The sequence below is a fragment of the Chiloscyllium plagiosum genome, unplaced genomic scaffold (genome assembly GCF_037043375.1).
Source record: "Chiloscyllium plagiosum isolate Xiang-an unplaced genomic scaffold, Cpla_swu_hap1 HiC_scaffold_8, whole genome shotgun sequence".
In the NCBI taxonomy this organism is placed as follows: domain Eukaryota; kingdom Metazoa; phylum Chordata; class Chondrichthyes; order Orectolobiformes; family Hemiscylliidae; genus Chiloscyllium; species Chiloscyllium plagiosum.
Window position 1 is genome coordinate 17,071,570 of NW_028270146.1, and position 22,531 is coordinate 17,094,100.

The 22,531-nt window shown below is 43.1% G+C and overlaps 1 protein-coding gene and 1 long non-coding RNA gene across 29 annotated transcripts in view; both read right to left on the reverse strand.

Moving 5' to 3' along the window:
* Positions 1-8,549, reverse strand: part of LOC148149346 (uncharacterized) — a 131,301-nt gene extending 122,752 nt beyond the window's left edge. The window contains exons 1-2 of the long non-coding RNA XR_015757745.1: positions 8,509-8,549; positions 7,256-7,340 (exon numbers count right to left, since the gene is read on the reverse strand). This is a non-coding gene — a long non-coding RNA (uncharacterized LOC148149346). The remainder of the gene's footprint in view (positions 1-7,255; positions 7,341-8,508) is intronic.
* LOC122553369 (neurexin-3) overlaps positions 1-22,531 on the reverse strand; it is a 2,038,938-nt gene that overhangs the window by 1,024,080 nt on the left and 992,327 nt on the right. The gene's annotated exons all lie outside the window — the stretch shown is intronic.

The window sequence follows — 22,531 nt, forward strand, 5'->3', positions numbered from 1 at the left end:
AATAGGGTCCTCATGTGGTCCACAAACACACTGGTCCTGATAACACCTTTTCATGTTTTGCCACGTTATGGTGCTATATAAATTGGGGTTACAGTTGCTGTGTAGACTGGCTCCTGATTCTCAAAAAGTCAATTCAGGACCTGGTATTTTGCATCCTTCATCTGAAGAAGCTGTCTTCAGCAACACCCCTCACCCCACCAGGATCATAACTCATGCTGACATGTAATTCAGCTGACTGAAGCAATGCATCAGCTCAGTTTCCTTTGCAAACCAGAGAAAAAGAGAATGATGGACAGAGACAGACAGACAGGAAAAAAGGAGAGAGAGTGTAAGAGATGGAGAGAGACAGAGAGTGAGGGGTGAGACAGAGAGAGACACAGAAAAACAGAGAGAGAGAGAAGAGAGTAAATGTGAGAGACAGAGAGAGGCACAGAGTGAGGGGTGAGACCATGAGAAACTTAGAGAGACAGAGAGAAAAAAGAGACACAGAGAGTGAGGGGTGAGACAGAGAGAGACATATAGAGAAAGAGAGAGAAAATGAGAGGCAGAGAGAGTAAGGAGAGAGAGGAGAGACAGAGACAGAGAAAAGAGAAAGAGAAAGTGTGAGACAGAGAGAGAGAGAGCGAGAGACAGATAAAGTGAGGAGACAGAGAGAGGGAGACTGAGGGTGGAAAGAGAGAAAGTAAGAGAGAACAAGTGGTTGTTTTTAACTGGTGTGGGCATGATGAGGAGAAGGGCCTTTTTTTTGTGCTGTAGATCTCTATTACCCTGTTGAAGGGTTGAATACCATTGGTGAGCATGGAGAGAATTATGCCTCATGGTACTCAAAGTAAACCGTTGCTGCCAGCCAGGTTGAAGTCAACCAAACAAATGGAAGCCGGACAAGTCAACTGTGATGGTATTGAGGGAGGTCTTGGTTCTTGAACTTCAGAACCAGGACTGACTAAAGCTACTCTTGGTTTTACATGAGAAGGCAGCAAACTCTATGGTCAATCAGCCAACCTGACACTTTGAGAAGTTTTTGAGACCATGAAAGATGCTCCATAGTGAGTTCCACAAATTCTCACTTCAAGTGACCTGCCACACTATTCCAGAGTCAGCCGGATTGCTGTAGGTCTGGAGTCACACGTAGGACAGGACGACAGATTTCCTTCCTTAAAGGTTATTGGTGAACCACATGGGCTTTTACATCAATTGATGATAGATTCATGGTAAACATCACTGAGATTGGCTTTCATTTTGAGATTTATTAACTGGATTTAAATTCCACCAGCTTTGAACACATCATCCCAGAGTATTGGGTGTGTTTACAGCACTATCCCAGTGATATTCCCACTGCAGAAATCCATTTTCCAACTTTATCAAACGACACGGAAAGACAAATTTCTGCCACCAATCTCACACCCATACAACACCACTTTCCTCCTACTCTCCCTCATCCCTTCACTCCCTCCCCCTCTTCCATCCCATCTCCCTTCCAGAATATATTACAAAGTATAAGAACTGGAGACCTGGCCAACAGGAGCAAAATATGCAACACATTTGTGATGGAAACCAAATTTAAACACCAGGGGTAACGTTTCACTGCTTTTAAATCAAATTTCTTGGAAAAGGGAAGTAATTATTTTGCTTAGAGAGAGAAACTCCTTTAGGAATTGTGCACCAACAATTCATTCAACAAATTTCCTGATTTAAGAAATTTCTGAACTCATGGGAGATATTCCCTCCGCGGTCTTACGAGCAAACAGTGATAAATTCAACATCCTTCACCACCTCCTGCCTACTCACAGTTCAAGTGATGATGAAGTGTCTCTCAGGTTTCCCAATTCCCTCTTTCTTCCCCACTGTGGAATGATGCCTTCAGTCTCCACCCAAAATAGGACCTGCCGTGTGACTTCAGCGACCTGAGTCCAGCTTATCCGAGGCTGAATACAAAATATCTGCCTGACGGCCAGAAATCAAATAACTCATTTCATCAAGGAGGACACATCCTGTTTATTTTAAACGGCTTCCTCACTGATTTCTATAAATTTGTAAATTACAGGTTAAATTGGAAAAACTGCCAAGATCACAGAATTGTTACTGTACCAAAGGAGGCCATTTGGCCCATCCTTCCTGTGTCAACTCCCCAAAGGAGCAACTTAATGAGCAGCCTCCCTACTTTCTCCCAGATAGCCCTGGATATTCTTCCTTTCTTAGGTAATGATCTACCTCCCCTGGAGGAACGTCTTCCCAGCGTTAATCTGTGGAATTCTTTAGGGCTGTTGAAGCTGGGTCCTTAAGTAAGATCAAGGCTGAGACAGACAAATTTTTAAGGGAAGCATGGGTAGTAAGGAAAAGGCAGTGGAAAAATGGAGTTAAGGTCGATCAGATCAGCATGATCTCAATGAATGGGGGAACACACTCAATGAGCTCAACTGCCTACTGCTGTTCCTTGTATTTTGTGTTAGGCATGAAAGCAAAATTATCTTCAAGTTGCATTTACTTCTTTTCCCAATGACCTGAAAGCTGTGCTCTCCACGTGCTTGTTTCTTCTACCAGTGGGAACAGTTTCTCCCTGTCCACTCTACAGAGTCCCCTTTATGACAGAATCATAGGATCGTAGAATTTAACGGTACAGAAGGAGGCCGTTCAACCCATAGTGTCTATACCGGCTTCCAGAAGAGCTACCCAGCTCGTCCCATCCTCCAGCCCTCTACCTGTAACCCTGTCAATTCATCAAATATATGTAGATAATGTTGAAGAACTCTATCAAATCGCCCCTCAGCCATCTCTCAAGGGAAACAGTCCCAACTTCTACCTTTTTGTAAACAGTTACAGAATCATAGAGATGTACAACATGGAAACAGACCCTTTGGTCCAACCGTCCATGCCGACCAGATATCTCAACCCAATCTAGTCCCATTTGCCAGCATTTGGCCCATTTCCCTCTAAACCCTTCCTATTCATAGACCCATCCAGATGTCTTTTAAATGCTGTAATTGTACCAGTCTCCACCACTTTCTCTGACAGTTTATTCCATACATGCACCACTCTCTGTGTGAAAAAGTTGCCTCTTAGGTCCCTTTTATATCTTACCCCTCTCACCCTAAACTTATGCCCTCTAGTTCTGGACTCCACCACCCCAAGGAAAAGACCTCGTCTATTTACCCTATCCATGCCCCTCACGATTTTACAAACTTCTATATGGTCACCCCTTAACCTCTGACACTCCAGGGAAAACAGTCCCAGCCTATTCAACCTCTCCCTATTGCTCAAATCCTTCAACCCTGTCAATATTCTTGTAAATCTTTTCTGAACCATTTCAAATTTCACAACATCCTTCTGATAGGAAGGAGGGCCAGAATTCCACACAATATTCCAAAAGTGGCCTAACCAATGTCCTGTATAGCTTCAACATGATCTCCAACTCCTATACCTAAAGGAAAGCATACCAAACGCCTAAAGGAAAGCATACCAAACACCTTCTTCACTAGTCTATCTACCTACGACTCCACTTTCAAGGAACTATGAAACTGCACTCCAAGGTCTCTTTGTTCAGCGACACTCTCCAGGATCTTATGATTAAATGCATAATGACCTGCTCTGATTTGCTTTTCCAAAATGCATTCTATTTTTTTTGTCTACCTCAGTGATTTTGATAGATTCCACACCAATAGAAATTTAAAAAAGAATATGTACAAACAATGTTAATACAGGAAGAAAGGAAGATTTCAGATGCAAGGGAGGAGTAGCAATCTGGTGACACCATTGCACAGGATGACTTGTGGACTATACAGAAGCAGCATGTGATGGATGTCAGATCTAGGTTCCACAATCCTGCCATGAATACTGGTGGGCAATTAACCAACTACCAGGCTTCATAAATATCTCCATCCTCAGCAATGGGGAATTGTGCATATCAGTCCAAAAGATCAAGCTGAAGCATTTGCAACAATCTTCAGCCCGAAGTGTCAAGTGGATGATCCATCTCAGCCTCCTCCAGTGCTCCCCAACATCAGAGGTGCCCGTCTTTAGCCAGTTTGATTCATTCCACGCGATATCAAAGAATGGCTGAAGGCACTGGATTCCACAAAGATTATGGGTCCTGTCAATATCGCAGCATGAGTACTGATGATAGTGCTTCAGAATTAATTGCATCTCTCGTCAAACTAATCCAGTACAGCCATAACACTGGCATCTATTGGAAAATGTGGAAAGTTGCCCAGGTACATCCTGTACAAAAAGCCGAAAAAATCCAACCAGGCCAATTAATGCCTCATGAGTCTATTCTCAATCATCAGTAAAGTGATGGAAGGTGTCATCATGTGATGCCAATCAAGCAGGCAGCTTTGTCCTGTATGGTATCAAGCTTCTTAGATTTGTTGGAGCTACACCCATCCAGGCAAATAGTGAGTATTCCATCACACTTTTGACTAGATGGTGGACAGGTTTTGGGGCGTCAGAAGGTGAGTTACTCGTTGCAGGATTCTTCACCTCTGACCTGCTCTTGTTTGTCATTGTGCTAATTCCATCACTTATTGCAAAGCAAACATTGTTTGCAATGGGTCAGCCATGTTCACCAAATGACTGTTTGCCATCCTCCCAAAGACTTTGTGTCGTGTAAAATGACCAGAACACTAACCCCTACTAAAGGACACCTGTTAGCAAAGCACAATCTTGGCAATCCTTAACTACAATTCCTGCAGGACACTTCTCCTGTTCAGGAGAGTGGTAAAAGTCTGTTATTCCTACTCTTGGACTCTTGCCTCCCAGCCAATTTCCTAACCAGGTTAATTACTTGCCTTCAAATCTATAAAGCGCCAAATTTGCTGATCACTCTCTTCTGAGAGATGTGATTAAATTCCTTTGGAAACACATATTAATATCCACAGACATTCCCCTGTCCAGCAGTGACGCCACCTCTTCAAAAACTTCAATCAGGTTTGTCAGGCATGAGCATTCCCTTTACAAATCCAGACTGTTATCTCTTTCTAATCACCTGGGATATTTTGTGTTATTATTTTCCTTATTCCTTCTGGAGGGAGAACTGAGAATTGAAATGATGCAATTCATTAAGCTGCTTTATCTTCCAGCTGATTAGTGAACATATGGATACAAATAATTCCCATTTCCTTTACCTGGCTCATGATCTCTCCTTGGAAAACAAGAATAAATAATTAGTAATGTGCCCTGCCTGATTTTTGACTTTTTTCCCCCCTCATTTTTGGCATTCCTTTCCTTTCTATTCCATATCCACACCGGCCTCTTACTGTTCGCATTCTGACGATCTCCTTGTTGACTCTATTCCTATCTACTCAAGCAGTAAGGCTGAGGACGAAGCCAAGTAACTAACCCTATCTCCCACGATGATGTTTGCAACAAACAGTCTAAGCAACGCTGTCAGAAATAACAACCGTCTCTTCAATAGTTGGGAATGTTCCCGGAAACCTCTAAACTAACTTGTGTCATCTAAACGACTCCAGCAGAGATGGTATGTCTGATTTTTAATCTGTGCTGCTTGCTGTATTTAACATTGCACCCTTGGATAGATCCCATGGAGAGGAACACCTAACCAAAGAGCAGCATCGTTCATTTGGTCCCAGAAGTTAATGCCTTGAAAGCCTCCAAACATGGCTACAAAATACATGTTATACAGCAATATCCTGACCATATTTCACTCGATTCTTTTTCTCAGGGGTATAAAAACACTTGCAGGAGCAAAGTGCTGGAATCTGTACTGAAAACAACAAATGCTGGAGATCTCAACAGGTCAGGTAGCATCCGTGGAGAGAGAGCAAGGTAATGTCTCAAGTCCAGATGACTCTTCATCAGAGCTTGGTCTCTCTCTCTCTCTCAGTCTCTCTCTCTCTCTCTGTCTCTCTCTCTCTCTCTCTGTCTATATGTCTGTTTCTCTCTCTCTCTCTCTCCTCTCTCTCTCCCCCCACAGATGCTGCCTGACCTGCTGTGATTTCCAGCACTTTTGTTTTCGGCATAAAAACACTCTCATTCCCATAATGACTTTTACAATGTCAGGATGCTCCAAGTGCACTGGAATCGAATGAAGTATTTTTGAAGTTTAGTACCAAGTTGCAATGAATGAAATGCAGCTGTCAATGTGTGCACAACATGTTCCATAACATAGAGTCCTACAGCACGGAGACAGGCCCTTTGGCTCAAACTGGCCCATTCCAACCAAAATGTCCACACTCTAACCCCATTTCCCTGCACTTGGCCCATATCCCTCTATCCTTTCCTTCCATGTATTTGTCCAAATGCCTTTTGAATGGTGTTAATGTACCTGCCTCAACCACTTCTGCTGGAAGCTCATTCCATATGTGTACCACCCTCTGTGTAAAAAAGGCTGCCCCTCAGGTTCCCTTTTATTCTTTCCCCTCTCACCTTAAACTGATGCCCTCTAGTCCTCGACTCCCCAACCCTGGGAAAAAGAACTGTTTGCATACACTTTATCCATGCTTCTCATGATCTTATACACCTCTATAAAATCCTCCCTCAATATCTTAAGGTCTGAAGAAAAAAGTCCTAGCTTGACCAACCTCTCCCTACAACTCAGACCACTGGGTCCTGGCTACATCCTTGTGTATTTCTTCTGCCCTATTTCCAGTTTAATAGCATCCTTCCTTCAGCAAGATGACCAAAACTGAATATAATACTCCTAGTGAAGCCTCACCGATGTTCTGTATAACTCCAATACAACTTCCCAACTTCTATACTCAGTGCCCTGACTGATGAAGGCCCTGTGCCAAAGCCTTCTTCACTGGATTGAGTCTTTTTTTGTTCATTCATGGGATAAGGGCATCGCTGGCTGGACCAGCATTTATCACCCATGGCTAATTGCCCAGAGGCCAGATAAGAGTCAACCACACTGCTGTGGGTCTGGAGTCACATGTCAGCCAGACCAGGTAAAGATGGTGATTTCCATCTATATAGGACATTGGTGAACCAGGTGGGTTTTTCCAACAATCGACAATGGATTCATGGTCATTGTTAGACTCTTAATCCCAGATGTGTTTTTAAAATTGAATGCAAAATCTTTCATCTACCACAGCGGGATTCAAACCTGTATCCCCAGGACATTAGTTTGGTCTTTAGATGAACAGTCCAGTGGTAATACCACTAGGCCATTGCCTTCCCAGTGAGGGACATATACTGGCGACCTTGACAAATCCAGATGTGGGGAAAAGCACATCAATCTGCTGACTTCGGCCATTTGGAATGTCAAAAAAGTAACAGCCACTAACAGTAACTAACGTACTTGTACATTCTGCAGATTGTGTAGGGAGGCTGGTGGGAATGTTCTTCCAGTGGATAGTCACATGCCATTGTAAATTAGCTGGAAGCTGTAGATGGAAAGGGTTATATTTCAGTGATTCAGCAGAATCATTAATACTGTAAGAAGACTTGTCTACATGAATGCAAATGCGACACAAGGTGAAATAGCAACTGAGGCCATTCTATGTATATCTAACCAGCTTAGGGTGACATGAATATATCACCTTGGTGACTGTTTCCTTCTCAATATCTTTCCAACCTTCTATTTATTTTAAGCTGGTAAATGCATCCTAGTAAGCTCTGGGAGAACAATGAGAACTTCCAAGGCTAGAATTGATGCATTTCTATTCCTTTGTTAACTTTAACAGGATATTCTTTTATTCCTTCTTTCCCTTATGTACTAATTTAAGTTTCTCTTTAATACCTCTCCATTGTACCATGTTCCCCACTCTAAACACTCTCTAAAAGAGAGGCACTGGATTTATTAGTTGACTATGACAGATATCTGACCCCAATTTTAAACTTTGCTACAAGTGGAAACAACTTCTTTGCAACTACTTTGACAATCTCTTTCATGGTTTCAGAGAACTCAGGAGAAAGTGAGGACTGCAGATGCTGGAGATCAGAGCTTAAAAACGTGTTGCCCTTCTTCAGGAATGAGGACCTATACAGGTGTTTAGCCAACACAGAAGCTTCCTTCCACCTGACCTCATTGAACACCACCAGGAAAAATTACTTCTTTCTCAAAGAACCTTTTGTTTATTAAGAGTCAAACCTCATATTAAATAATAAAGAGTTTAGTCTAGTAGCAAAGATTAGATAACTGCAGACTTTAGAAGCTCGTAGGTCATGGACAGAGGCAAACAGAGGGAGTTGATGCTTTGTGAGGCAGATGTAGATGGATCCTTGATTTTCAAGAGGAGGAAAGATTATCGGGGGTATACAGGGATGGAAAGTTGAGGTAAAAATTGGAACAGTTCACGCTGTTCTTTCATTGAAGTTTTGAGGAGGCATATTCAATCCCAGCGCACTTGCTGAGGGAGTGCTACTTTGTTGGATGTGCTTGTTTTTCATTTTGAGGCATTAAACTGAGGACCTGCCTTCCTTTTCTCGGGGCTGTGAAAGATTTTGTTGCACCATTTGGAAGGACTGCAGGGTGACTCCCCTTCGCTGTGACTGCTGATATTGACCCTCTAACACCACACACACACAAAAATAAAACCAAGATGGTCTTACCATTATTGCGTTTTGCTTGTGGGAGCTTGCTTTGCTCAAATTGGTGGCTGCACCTCCTACATTATAACAGCGATTACTTATCAAGAAATACTTCAATGGCCATAAGTGCCTTTCTGTACATTTCCATGTTACGAAAGGGACTGGACAAATGAAGGTCGTTGGATTGCAGCTTTTTTCTGGGCCAGCATCTGCTGCCTGTCTCCTGTCTTTGAATTGAGTGGTTTGCGAGGAAGCCACGCTGAGTCACATCGTTGCTTGGGCTAGTTCTCCTGATGAGGGTCCACAGTCACACTTCTTGCCAGACCACCTTGCTCTCCCTACATGGAGTAAGTCACAGCACGGAAACAGGTCCTTTGGTCCAACGCGTCCATGCCAACCAGATATCCTTAATTAATCCCATTTGGCTTTTGTCCCCTTTCTATTCAAATACCCGTCCAGATGCCTTTTAAATGCTGTAATTGTACCAGCCTCCACCACTTCCTCTGGCAGCTCATTCCACACATGCATCCACCCTCTGTGTGAAAAAGTTGCCCCTTAGGTCCCTTTTAAACTTTTTCCGTCTTGTGCCTTCTAGTTTTGGATTATTCTATTTACCCTTTGCATGTCCTTCATGGTTTCCCAAACCTCGATAAGGTCACCCCTCAGCTTTCAACACTCCATTGAAGAAGATGGGGTTTTGAATGTCAAAAAAAGGCAGTTTCCTGGTTGCCATGGTAGCTTTTAATTCCACATTTTGTTTAAATCCCATTGGTTGCAGGGATGGCATTTAAACCCCTTGCCTCAGTCACAGCATTAATCTTTTAATAACCAGTGCCAAAGGCATAACCACTACACTACTACTTTCCCCTCCAATGCACCCTTGGAATACCTGGCACCATTTGCAGATGGATTACTGATGTTGTGCCATTCATTTGTGATCTTCTGTGAATGATAAAACATGGGCATGGAACCTAACTGTGCAACTGGCCTGTTGAACAAAGAGGGCTGAATATTTCTTCCCCAACCCCAGCACTCAAGAGCCTTTTATTTGATTCGAAATATGACCGTATTGAATGCCACAGTACCATCTTCTGTGCAAGAAAGCTATCTAATCAATGGGAAGAAAAATGCAGAAACAGCAAAAAATTAGGTCATAAACATAAAAAGAATGCATTCATTACATGGCTTGAATGAACATTCTCCAAGGTAATTGGTATTTGGGGCAATGAAAAGACTGATGATGAGTTAGGCACGGAGCAGCATTTAATCAGATGAATACTGGAAAATTCTGCACAGATTTCTCTTTCTGTGTTGTTTAAAAGTCACGATACTGCATCAAAGGAAAAAAAGCCCCTTAAGAAAACAGACAGGAAGTGCACAGCCCCATCCCTCATCATAAAATCGTCATTTGTTTTCAATGGGTAAATTTATAACATTTGAGTCTTAATCAGTAGGACATACTTTGCTTTATTTTATTTTTGAACAGTTTGCATTGGGAATATTGGCTTTCAAAAGCCCTCCATCTCCAAAATTGATGTGGACAGAGGCAAAGATTTACACTGTTAGAGAAGCAGAAAATAAATCCCTTCCTCCATACGTCTTTCAGAGTCTTTCTCCTACAAATTACCGTGAAAGGGGGTGAGACACATCTCTGCCCAAACTAGTGTCACAGCACCATCTAGTGTCGCTACCCTATCTGAAAGGATTCAGCCAAATGTTTCCAAGATTTGGACCTGCACTTGGCTGTATGCTTCATTGATAAAATGCAGATAAAGTGCGGTTAGTGAGTACCTAACTTGATTGTTGCACATTTAGAGTCACAGAGAAACACAGTGCGGAAACAGACCCTTCGGTCCAACTCGTCCATGCCGACCAGATATCCTAAACTAATCTAGTCTTATGCGTGGCACAGTGGTTAGCACTGCTGCCTCACAGCGCCAGAGACCTGGGTTCAATTCCCACCTCAGGCAACTGACTGTGTGGAGTTTGCACATTCTCCCTGTGTCTGTGTGGGTTTCCTCCGGTTTCCTCTCACAGTCCAAAAAATGTGTAGTTTAGGTGAATTGGCTGTGCTAAATTGCCCGTGGTGTTAGGTGTAGGGGAATGAGTCTGGGTGGGTTGCGCATTGGAGTGGACCTGTTGGGCCAAAAGGCGTGTTTCCACACTGTAAGTAATCTAATCTAATTTGCTAGCATTTGGTCCATATCCCTTGAAACCCTACCTATTCATATGTCCATCCAGATACCTTTTAAATGTTGCAATTGTACCAGCCTCCATCACTTCCCGTGGAGGCTCATTCCATGCATGCACCACCATCTGTGTGAAAAAATTGCCCCTTAGCTCCCTTTTAAATATTTCCCCTCTCACCTTAAAGCTATGCCCTCTAGTTTTGAACTCCCTCACCCCAGGGAAAAGATCTTGGCAATTCATCCTATCCATGGTCCTCATGATTTTATAAGCCTCCGATGCGCCAGGGAAAACAGGGTTTCTGTGATCCAGGACTGCAAGGGGAGATAGTAATTGCTGGAAGAACTCCACAAATCTGTGGACAGAAAACAGCGTTGATGCTTCAAGTCCAGTGGCCTTTCTTCAGAACTGATTGGAGCTGAGGAAAAGTGGTGTATACGCTGATGACAGGGGTTTGGGGGGGGGGGGGGGGGGGGGGGGGGAGGAGTAAACCAATAGGTGGATGTGGAGCCCAGAGAGCAAGAGAAAGCAAGCCAGGGAAAAAGAAAAACTGAGAATGGGGACAATGAGTAGGTGGAAATCATAGAATCTCTACAATGTCAAAGCAGGCCATTCAGCCCATACCAGTCCTTGCAAGACCCTCCCACCAAGAGTCAACCCCTGCAACCCTATGCACTGTGGGCAATTTAGCACAGCCAGTCCACCTAACCTGTACATTTTTGTATTGTGGGAGGAAACCCACACAGGCACGGGGAGAATGTGCAAACTCCACACAGACCGTCGCCCGAGGCTGGAATTGAACCTGGGTCCCTGAAGCTGTGAGACAACACTGTCAACCTGTGGCGTTGGTTATATTAAAAGTAGCCCATGTGGTGACAGAAACTAGGGGCATGGGGGTGGATAAAAGACATGAAATGCCCCAAACTTGATGTTGAGCCCTGAGGACTGCAGGGTCCCCAAGCAGGAGACATGCTACTGTTCTCCCAGCTTGCGCTGAGTCTTGTTGGAGCACTGCAGCAGATCCAAAACACAGAAATGTCTAGAGAGCAGTGATTTTTTTTTCTTCACTCTTCTTTCCAGTGGGGATAAGTCCCAGCTTTTGGTCCCCTGTGTATCTATGCAGCAAGGACAGTTTCGTGCATATAAGGAGTTTAGATCCTACTGCTTTCTGTCAGCAGCAACACCCAATTTTAACATAAATTCTTAGTCTCCTCAAATAAGATAGCTGCCCTCATGCATGTTTTACTTTATCATTCACTTATTTCTCTTATTCCTACAGTTGTCAATACACTCTCAAGGATGCAATTTAGAGTTGGTAAGAGGTAATCAGCCACAGGACCACAGGCATCTCTCTGTTGACAATTGACAGTGTTTACATTGTGATCATTCAGCTTTTTTAAAATTCCAGATTATTATTAATTTCAAATTTCACAATGGGTTAAATTCCACCTTCTCGGAACATTAGCCTAGCATTCCAGATGACTAGTCCAGTGTCTTTACCATTTCGACATCACCTCCCCCATTCAAATGATAGCACCTGTGCCAGCTTCCAAAGGTGACAGATATTTGCTTCCATCTCTCGACATCAAATATTTATCTATTTGCTTCTTTTTAGAAGATATTATAGTTCTGCTGGAGGAAGTCACATTTTGTCGAAGCTTTTCATCTTGCACTCATCAGGACATTCCCAAGGAATACCGAAGTAAAGACAGACAATCTTTCACACTGCAAGACCAGAGAGCACGCTGATTGGTAGAGGTGTTACTGCGGAGATGTACCAGCTAGATGACAACTGACAGTTAACTACCAAGCTTTGTTTACGTTTTAAAAATGAACTTTAAATTTACCCTCCCAGGGTAATCTGAGGAGGGCCAGGCAATCTTCAGGACTGCCTGCTCATGCACTGACAGTATATACAGGGAAAAGTAATCTCATCTGGGCAGCCACTGTGGGGAGGTGATGATCTAGTTGTATTATCACTGGACTATTAATCCAGAAGCTCAGGTATGTTCTGGGGACCAGGGTTCGATGGTAGAGGGTGGAATTTAAATTAAATATGAAGAAACAAAATCTGTACTTTAGAGACTAATGATAACCATGAATCTATTGTTGATGTTGGGAAAAGCCCATCTGGTTCACTAATGTCCTTTAGGGAAGGAAACTGTCATCCTTATCTGGTCTGGCTGCATGTGACTCCAGATCCACAGCAATGTGGTTGGCTCTTATTTGCCCTCTGGACAATTAGGGATGGGCAATGAATACTGGCCTGGCCAATGATGCCCTTATTCCATGAATGAGTAAAAGGAAACTACCGCATAGAATGGTTTTGATGGTCTCTATTTCAGTGCCAAGCTTATACAATCAGCAACTAATTTAAGCTCCATTTATGAAGTTGCTGATGAGGCTAGTCCTATAGAGCGAAGAATCATAGGATTCCCGAGGCCATGTACTGACCAGGAAAGCTAGGTTTGCAGGTGACAGATGTAAAGATCACTCAACCAGCACAGCAAGGAAAGGAAGTTTGTCTGATTGCTCCATTTCAAGATGAAACTTGTCAAATTAGCTAAACCAGTCAAACCTTTGTCAAACTGATATCACATCTTCTAAGATTGTCTTTTCTATCCTGAAAGATGCCCAGTCCACTTCAGATTAAGGTAGAGTAAGGTATCTCAAACACTTGAGCCACCAGGTGAAGATAACAGCTACACACAGTGACTATGTAGAAGTAGTACTTGCCAATAACAGGATGATTCTGTCAAGCCAAGAAGGTATTCTGCCTATCGCATATGATTAATGTGCTATATGAGTTTCAATGTTGGTGTGATGCCAGATCTGTAGACTGTACATCCCAAATGCATTCCTGACGAAGGGCTCCAGCCCGAAACATCAATTTTCCTGCTCCTCGGATGCTGCATGACCTGCTATGCTTTTCCAGCAACACACTCTCAACACTGTACATCCCAAAGGCTGGTGGCTCATATCCAATTGCATGTTTTCAACAGGACTTGTTTTAAGCCACTAGCATGTGAACCTTAATACAGAGTGTCCAATAATAGATGTGATTCTGCAATTAGGCAACACTTACTAGACAATCCTGAGTGTGCTGAGGAGTTATACACACAATCAATTTAGAATTGCTAATCGAGCTCGTATTGTGGGCATGCGTTTACTCAAATCTCCTCATATGCACAGCCGGGGCCCTATATTTTGCAGACAGAAAGAACATACATTGTGGCCACTTCAACATTAAAAAGAAAGAGTAATAGAGATGTACAGCACAGCAACAGACCCTTCAGTTCAACTGGTCCATGCCAACCAGATATCTCAGCCCAATCTCATCTCATGTACCAGCACTTGGCCCTTATCCCTCTAAACCCTTCCTATTCACATAATCATCCAGATGCCTTTTAAATGCTACAATTGTACCAACCTCCACCACTTCCTCTGGCAGCTCATTCCATACACACACTACCCTGTGTGTGAAAAAATTGCTCTTTAGGACCTTTTATATCTTTCCCCTCTCACCCTGAACCTATGCCTTCAAGTTCTGGACTCCCCCACCCCAGGGAAAAGACTTTGTCTATTTACCCTATCCATGCCCCTTATGATATTGTAAACCTCTATAAGGTCACCCCTCAGCCTCCGACGCTCCAGGAAAAACAGCCCCAGCCTATTCAGCCTCTCCCTGTAGCTCAACTCCTCAAACCCTGGCAACATCCTTGTAGATCCTTTCTGATCACTTTCAAGTTTCAGGTGACAATCATTCACTGGTCAAGTCAGTGCCCTGAGTATCAATCAGAGTCAACCTGCCTGGTTTAAACTGAAACAAAACTTGGCAGTTAACCATCAGTCATCATCCAAGTAGCACAGTACTTAGGTATATGTGACCAAAATAAATCAAATCACCTTTTCATTCCATGTGGCAATGCTTCTACCAATCAGAGTCCACTAGCCTATCCATCATCACTCCCTTTTCATGCAGCATAACATGTTCCTTCCCTCTATACTGGCATTCCCATGGAACTCATTATTGACTTTTGGCAGGATGTCACTCATGTCCCCCTAGTCATGATTTGGAGATGCCGGTGTTGAATTGGGGTGGACCAAGTTAAAAATCACACAACACCAGGTTATAGTCCAACAAGTTTAATTGGAAGCACTAGCTTTTGGAGCACCGCTCCTCAACTATCTGATGAAGAAGCAGCGCTCCAAAAGCTAGTATGCTTCCAATTAAGCCTGTTAGATTATAACCTGGTGTTGTGTGATTTTTAACTATGTCCCCCTACATATTAACAGCACAAAGGTAGAATGAGTGGAGAGGGTCAAGCTCCTGGCAGTGGTCATCCAAACCAAGCTTTCTTGTACTCTTCATGTGGACGCACAGGTTAAAAAGGCCCAACAATGTCTCTTCTTCCTCAGGCAGCTGAGGAAATTTTGCCTGGTGGCAAATACCCTTACCAACTTTTATAGGTGCGCCATCAAGAGCATTCTGTCTGGATGTATCACCACCTGGTATGACAACTGTACTATTCAAGATCGGAGACGGTTACAGAGAGTGGCGAACTCGGCCCAGACAATCACAAAGGCCAACCTCCCATCTACAGAATCCATCGACCAGGCCTGCTGTCAAGGAAAGGCCGCCAGCATTCTCAAAGATCCATCCCACCCTGGAAATGTTTGTCTACAATCTCTACCATCGGGGAGAAGGTACAGAAGCCTGAACACGCGCATCAGCTGATTTTGAAACAGTTTCTACCCTCTTGTTGTTAGAATACTGAATGGACTCACAAACTCTTAACATTCGCCTGTACCTGTGTTTTTGTTTTTGCCGCTGTTTATCTATTGTTTACTTATCTAAGTTACCTAACTCTGTGATCTGCCTGTATTGCTGGCAAGACAAAGCATTTCACTGTGTCTCGGGACACGTGATAATAAATTCAATTCAATTCAATTCATTCTTGTGAATGTCCTGATGAATGCAAAATGAAATACATCGACACAATATGCCTTTTATTCAACAATACTCAAGTTCTATCCTACTAAATGACTACTTATAATCTGGTTTCTGGTTTTGGTAGGATGTTCTTAGGATAGACAATGTCTGCAGAATTTCTCCTACTCTGCCAAACCCTTGTGGGGATGGAAGTGGTTATGTTATCTGTCTATGCAAACAGATGTTCAGTCAAACAAAGCAAGGTAATCCCATCGAAAATCAACTTCCCCCTGTCCTTTCTGTAAAACAAAAATATCTTCCAACCTCTCCCATAGAAGCATGTACACGCGCATACATTTTGAGACAAACAGCAGTTCCAATAATGGCACTGGAAGTCTCCAACTGTTACATTGTCTTGGTTGAAAACTACCCATTAACTAGTCAACACTGATTCCTGTCTTTAAATCAGCTCTCTGTCCATGTTGTTAAATTTCTTTTCATGCTGTACACCTTCGGTTTATCAAACAAGACTCCACTGTGGCACCTTATCAAAAACCTTTTGAAAAACATCTATACAACATTAACTGCATGTCCTTTATCAATACATTCCATTATTTCATCACAGAGCCTCATTAGGTTTGTCAGACATGACTTGGATTTTATGAATTCATACGTGCCAGCCCTAATTAACCTCAGTCTTTCTAGGTGAATATTAATTTAGTTGCACATTATAACCTTTAAAAATTTACCCACTGTCAACTACGAGGGTTGTTTATCCCCATTTTTCGAGTAACATTTCTGGAATGTTAACCTTAAACTACTAAAATGCAATTCCAAATATGGAATGATATTTAATCAATACAGGCATTCTAAATTTGTTTGTCCCTTAATGTTAATCAAGAATAACAAGCAGGATAGATGTAGTGAATTCATGAAATAGCATATTTAGATTTTCAGAAGGTATTCAATAAGATGTTATGTAAAAGGTTATTACACAAGACCTGAGCTCATGGGAGTAGTGTATTTATCGGGACTGAGAATTCATTAAAAGACAGTGGAATTCATTATCCCCCAGTGCTTGGACAATTTTAACAAGGAGATTGATAGATTTTGACCAGCAATGGGTTGAAGGAGAGTGGGTAGGCATGTGGAGTCAAGGCCATGATGAGATCAGCTGTGATTGTATTAAATGGCAGAGCAGGCTTGAGGGGCCGAATGGCCTACTCCTGCTCCTAGCTTTTGCGGTTTATGATGGAAAGCAAGGAATAGCAATGAATAGGAATATTTCTTCAGGACTGCAAGTTGTGACTGGTGGACCAATGCTTCGGACTCAGCTTTTTACAATCTAGGGTAATCACTCAGATGAACTGAGTTTAATGAACCCAAGGTGGCTGATGATAAAAAGTAAGCTATGAGGAGGCCAAAAAGAATCTGCAATGGAATGTTGACCAGTGCAGTGCTTGGGCAAGGAGCTTTAAGATCATTCGACAGAACAGCAGAAATAAGAGCCACTGTTAACTAAAAATACTACAAATCATTGTAGCAAATTGAAGAGTTGTCTACTATTTTTAAGGGTACACCTCCCATTCATGCATGAATAGAGGCTTAGACAAATAAATCTAAATCTCCAATGGTCTTTAAGGGATGAAAACAATAAAACCAATTCCCTTTCAGAACAAAGAAACAAAGGTTGGTGCGTTCATGTCTCCTCCAGCCCTGAAATGCAGTGTCACAGAGAAAAGATGAGGCTAGGAACACCGATGCATTTCAGAGGAAGCTAGGTAAGTATGGGAGAAAGGGTTGGAGGATATGGTCATAGAACGAGATCATGAGAGGTGTGCGGATGCACAGATAGAGCAGAAACAAATCCAAAAAAAAGCTGGGACAAATTACTTGCTTCTGTCCTGCAAGTTTACTTCAAGGATTCAAAGATGTGCATATTCAACATATTTTGCACATTATAGAAAGACTCTCTTGCCTCACCAAAGACATGAGCTAGTGTCAAACAAAGGACTGCATACCCATAACTAAGACACAGTTGAGTGCCTACGTTTTCACAGAATTCCATCCATCAAACTGTTGGCACCAGTCAATTGCTGCAACTTACATGAGCCCCTCCTGGGATTAGATGCGAGGTGCTTGTAAATTTCAAATAGAAAGCTGGGAAATTTAACTGCACTGCAGGACTGAAGCCAGCATTGCACATGCAGTTAAATCAGATACCACACTCAATCAGTACAGCGCCATTTGTGAAAGCACCGTGGGACAATTCAGTAAAGATCTTTGCAGGATATTGTATTCCCTTAAGGGCGAAATGGAAAGCTGTTAAAGAGCTGTGGTTGCAGAGATTGACATAGATACACATCACACCAATAGCCTACAGTTCCCTGCTATGATTCTCTGAGGGAATATTTTGCATCGGTTTACTGCAACTTTCTGCATAGTTTTCTGTAAGTCTGTGACTTTCCAGATAATCAGCGAGAGTCATCCTGTACCATGAGAGAAGTATGGGTGTAGATCAATGTAAGAAAGAGCCAAAAGAAATCATAGAATCCTTACAGTATGGAAGGAGACCATTCAGCCCATTGAGCCTACACTGACCCCCCCAAAGAGCAGCCCCTCCAGACTCTCCCCCAGCCTTGTAGCCCTGCATTTCCAATGGATAGCCTGCACATTCCTGGACAATAGGGCAATTTAGCATGGCCAATCCACCTAAGCTGCACATCGATGGACTGTGGGAGGAGACTGGAACACCCAGAGGAAACCCATGCAGACACAAGGAGGATGTGCAAACTCCACACAGGTTGTTGCCCGAGACTGGAATCAAACCTGGGTCCCTGGCGCTTTGAGACAGCAATGGTACATTGAGCCACCATGCCAGCCCAGAACTGGACACTGCCATTGGTTCTTCAGCCAGCAGGTACAAGTCCATTGCCGAAGGAAGGTTCTGCTGAAAGTGGGCAAGTCACAGATTTAGTCAGTTCTTTAAATTTAACTGCTTGAAGATGGACTACAGTTAGCCTCAGTCCCTCATGATTAAGAAAGGAATGGTGAATGGGTGAAGATCATATCAACACCACCCAGCAGTGGCTTCTGCCAATAAGTGTGCACCTTGGACATCAGTGAGGACAGGTTTAGGTCAACCTACATCAGGATCAAAGGGCCAAGGAGCCCTGGCTATGGACAGAGATGGCCACTGACAATACAACACAAATCAGCACGCTGATGTGGCATAGCGATGTTTTCGATGGAGAGCTGTTTACTGAAAAATGTTTGGAATTATTCAATTGCAGTATTTAGACATTTCTGTCACAGAAGTATGTCTCAGAAATTATATTTGCATTTAAAAGCACTGTTCACACAAGCTGTCTGGCAGCTGGTAAAAATGGATTTGTTGCAAGTTTGTGATTGATGGCTGCATTTTACCTGTTATATTATTCTCATTGTTAATGGATTAAGGGTGGAGTGTGCAACATTGATTTCCAAACAAAACAATCTTATAAATCAGAAAAAGACAATGCAAGGCAACAAGGAGAAACTCAAGACTGAGAGAGCCTTATCACTCAGAGGGAGGACATTAAAATCCACCATGTACCAGGGTCAAAGGCATTCATTGGGAGGTACGTGACTAATGTGGAGACCTCGGGCAGAATTTCCCTTTTCTGGAAGGTGGCCAAAGAAGAGGATAAAAGGGAGAAATAGTAGAGTGAGTTGGTCCTGGAGAGAGGTCATTAACTCAGCGATTAACTGCTGGGTAGATAGGTCGATCAAGGCCTTTGCTGACTTGTCGCCACTGAAGTGATGGATTAATGGCTACACAAGTATCTCAATTCACCCCCTGCACCCCTGGGAAGCAAGGGCAAATTGTTTCCCGGGATGGAAGAAGACCTCCAATCTGGACAGGCATTGGAGGCATGGATTGGAGGCGGAAATGGAAGTGTCCCTGTAGGTTAGTCACTGCTGGTGCAGGGATGCGAATGACGAGGTGCTGTGACAGGGTGAGGCACTTGCTAACATTTCTTAGTCGCTAATTAACACAGCTTGCCCTCTGCACTCAGAAAAATAATGGGAAAATCATGCCTATAGTCGCTCACTAAACCTGATTAAACCTATGTTGCCAGTTTCTTCAAAATAAAATTCTTCCTCCCTGATCCTCACTCACATGCGATGATCTTTGAAGAAGATTGGGTGGAATTTAATGCCCAACCCATGGTGTGTTTGGAGTAAAGAGGTCCATTTATTCAGGCAGATAGAGACTCCACCACTTTCCATTTCTACTTCAATTAAGACCAAGGCAGAAAGGCCCATTGACACCCGTCCCACCTCTCCTCCATTTTATGTAAGTGGGCACTTGTGTAGTGATTACAGCAATGTCAGCCAGGTGGACCTCATAGAATGGCTTGTTTGGGGCTGTTAACCTGATCCAGTCAGGGAGCCCTGGCTGACAGACATAAACAAGAGTGTGGGGGGTCCTACTCACTCTCGCAGCTGGCTCTGAGCTAGCTGGATCAGTGTCACATACTATGCATGTGTAAATATAAGGTGACTTGGTGATGGGATACTGGCCTTTATGAAGCTATTTCAATTAGTGTCCAGGTAAGACCCTTATCCCACTGCCATTGATGAACAGCCAGAGGCAGGTGGAGGATAAGCCACTCGCAAAATATTGTGTGATTCTGGGGTCAAGCTGATTTAAAGGAACACCACTGTCTGACTGAGTGAGCTGGCATCAGGAAGTGTGGTGGTCACTGAGATCCAATCCCTTTGCTACCAACTCCTCTCTGTGGCCCCTGCCCTGTGACACTCACCTGTACCTGGGTACATCGACAACCTTGAGCCTCAGCTGTGTGCAGTACCAACAGTGACCACTATCTCCTTGGTGACGCTGTTGAGCAATAACAGGAGAATGTGGAAGAAACCTTCTTCTTCTGGGGTCCTTAATCCTGGGAGAAGCTTACTGCTGCCCAGTGACATGCCTGATAAGCACTCAATGCAGTGAAACAAGATCCTTGCCCCTTTAATACCATCCATTCTTTTCAAAAGATAAAAACATTGAAAATAGGCAGAGTAGGCAATGTGAGCCTGCTCTTGCCATGCCATTCAGTATAATTATGACTGATCATCCAACTAAGTCGGCGAAAGTGAGGACTGCAGATGCTGGAGATCAGAATCAAGATTAGAGTGGTGCTGGAATAGCACAGCAGGTCAGGCAGCATCCAACTAAGTCCCCTGTTCCCAGTTTCTCCCTGCACCCTTTGATCCCTTTAGCCCCAAGAACTAAATGGAATTACTTTTCGAAAACATGCCAATGTGTTGCCCTCAACCACTTTCTGTGACAGAGAATTCTACAGGCTCAGCACTCTCTGGGTGAAGGAACTTCATACCTCAGTCCCAAGTGGCCTATTCAGTAGCCTTAGAATGTGACATCTAGTTCTAGAGTTTTGTATGGAATAGTTCAGAGTAAAAGACATATTCCCCATGCTCTTTAAACCTTTCTAAGAGTGTGCCATTTTAGAAAGCCTCTCCACTGAGCCTACTACAATGTGGGATCTTGCTGTATGCAAACTGACTGCCAATTTACCCGCATTAAATCAATGGAAGCCCTTCAAAAGCACTTCATTAGTTGCACAGCTAAAGTCCTGAGGTTATAACAGAAGCTATAGAAATGCCATTTCTTTCCTCCTTTATTTTACAGTAAGTGCTACTCTTAATCTTGGAACACTGTGGCTACAAGCAATCAGCCAATCCTGCAGCCCAAAATCATTAAGAAATAACCTGGGTTGCAAAGTACAGGGGAACTTTCTATCAAAGAAAGGATAGAGCTGGTTTCTTTGCATTTTTTAAATTATTTGTTCATGAGATGTAAGCATCACTGGCTAGGCCAGCATTGATTGCCCATCATTAATTGGCTGGAGGACAGTTAAGAGTCAACCATATTGCTGAGAGTCTGGAGTCACATGTAGGCCAGATCAGGTAAGGATGAAAGTTTCCTTCCTTGAAAAATATTAGTGAACCCAGATGGGTTTCTGCAACAATCAACAGAGGCTACATGGTCACCACTACGCTTTAATTGAATTCAAATTTTCCACGCTAGGATTTGAAAGCATTTTCTCAGATCATGAGTCTAAGATTCTGGATTACTAACCCAGTGACACTGCCACCATCTCCTGTCTAGCAGAATTTAAATATCAACAGATGTTAAGGTGAGGCCAGCAGGATATTCAGTGAGTAGGCCATTAATTTTCAATGTGACTGAACCTGATGAAGAAATGGTTTCACTGGTCAATTGAACACACTATCTAATTGAACACACATGAACCTTCCAGTTCAGCGAGCAAATCTAGACCCAGAACCTCAACCTGAGCTACAAGTCTTCTCAAAACACTACCTAATGCTCAATTCTCTTGTATCACATACAAACAGCCTCAGAGTTTCTTATCCTCCATTTCTCATCATGCTTATAATGACTTAATGTCACTGAAATAAAGAAATCCTGCTTCATGATCTTTGGGCTATCCATGGTTTAAATGGAAGAGGGAATGGATGATGGCTGCAGTGTATAGTTTTCTTTTAAGCTTTGCTTTGCTTTTAAAGGCAACAAGCGTGGATAGCCCAAAGATCATGAAGCAGGATTTCTTTATTTCAGTGGTATCAAGTCATTTTAAACAATGCTGGGTGGCAGGGTGGCTCAGTGCCTGCCTCATAACGCAGGGACCTGGGTTCAATCCCAGCCTCAGGCAACTGTCTGCATAGAGTTTGCAAGTTCTCCCTGTATTATCATAGGTTTCTTCTGAGCGCTCTGGTTTCCTCCCACAGTCGACGATGTGCAGGTTAGGTGGATTGTCCTTGCTAAATTACCCATAGTATGTAGGCTAGGTGAATTAGCTATCAGAAATGTAGGGATAGGGAATGGGTATGGTTCTG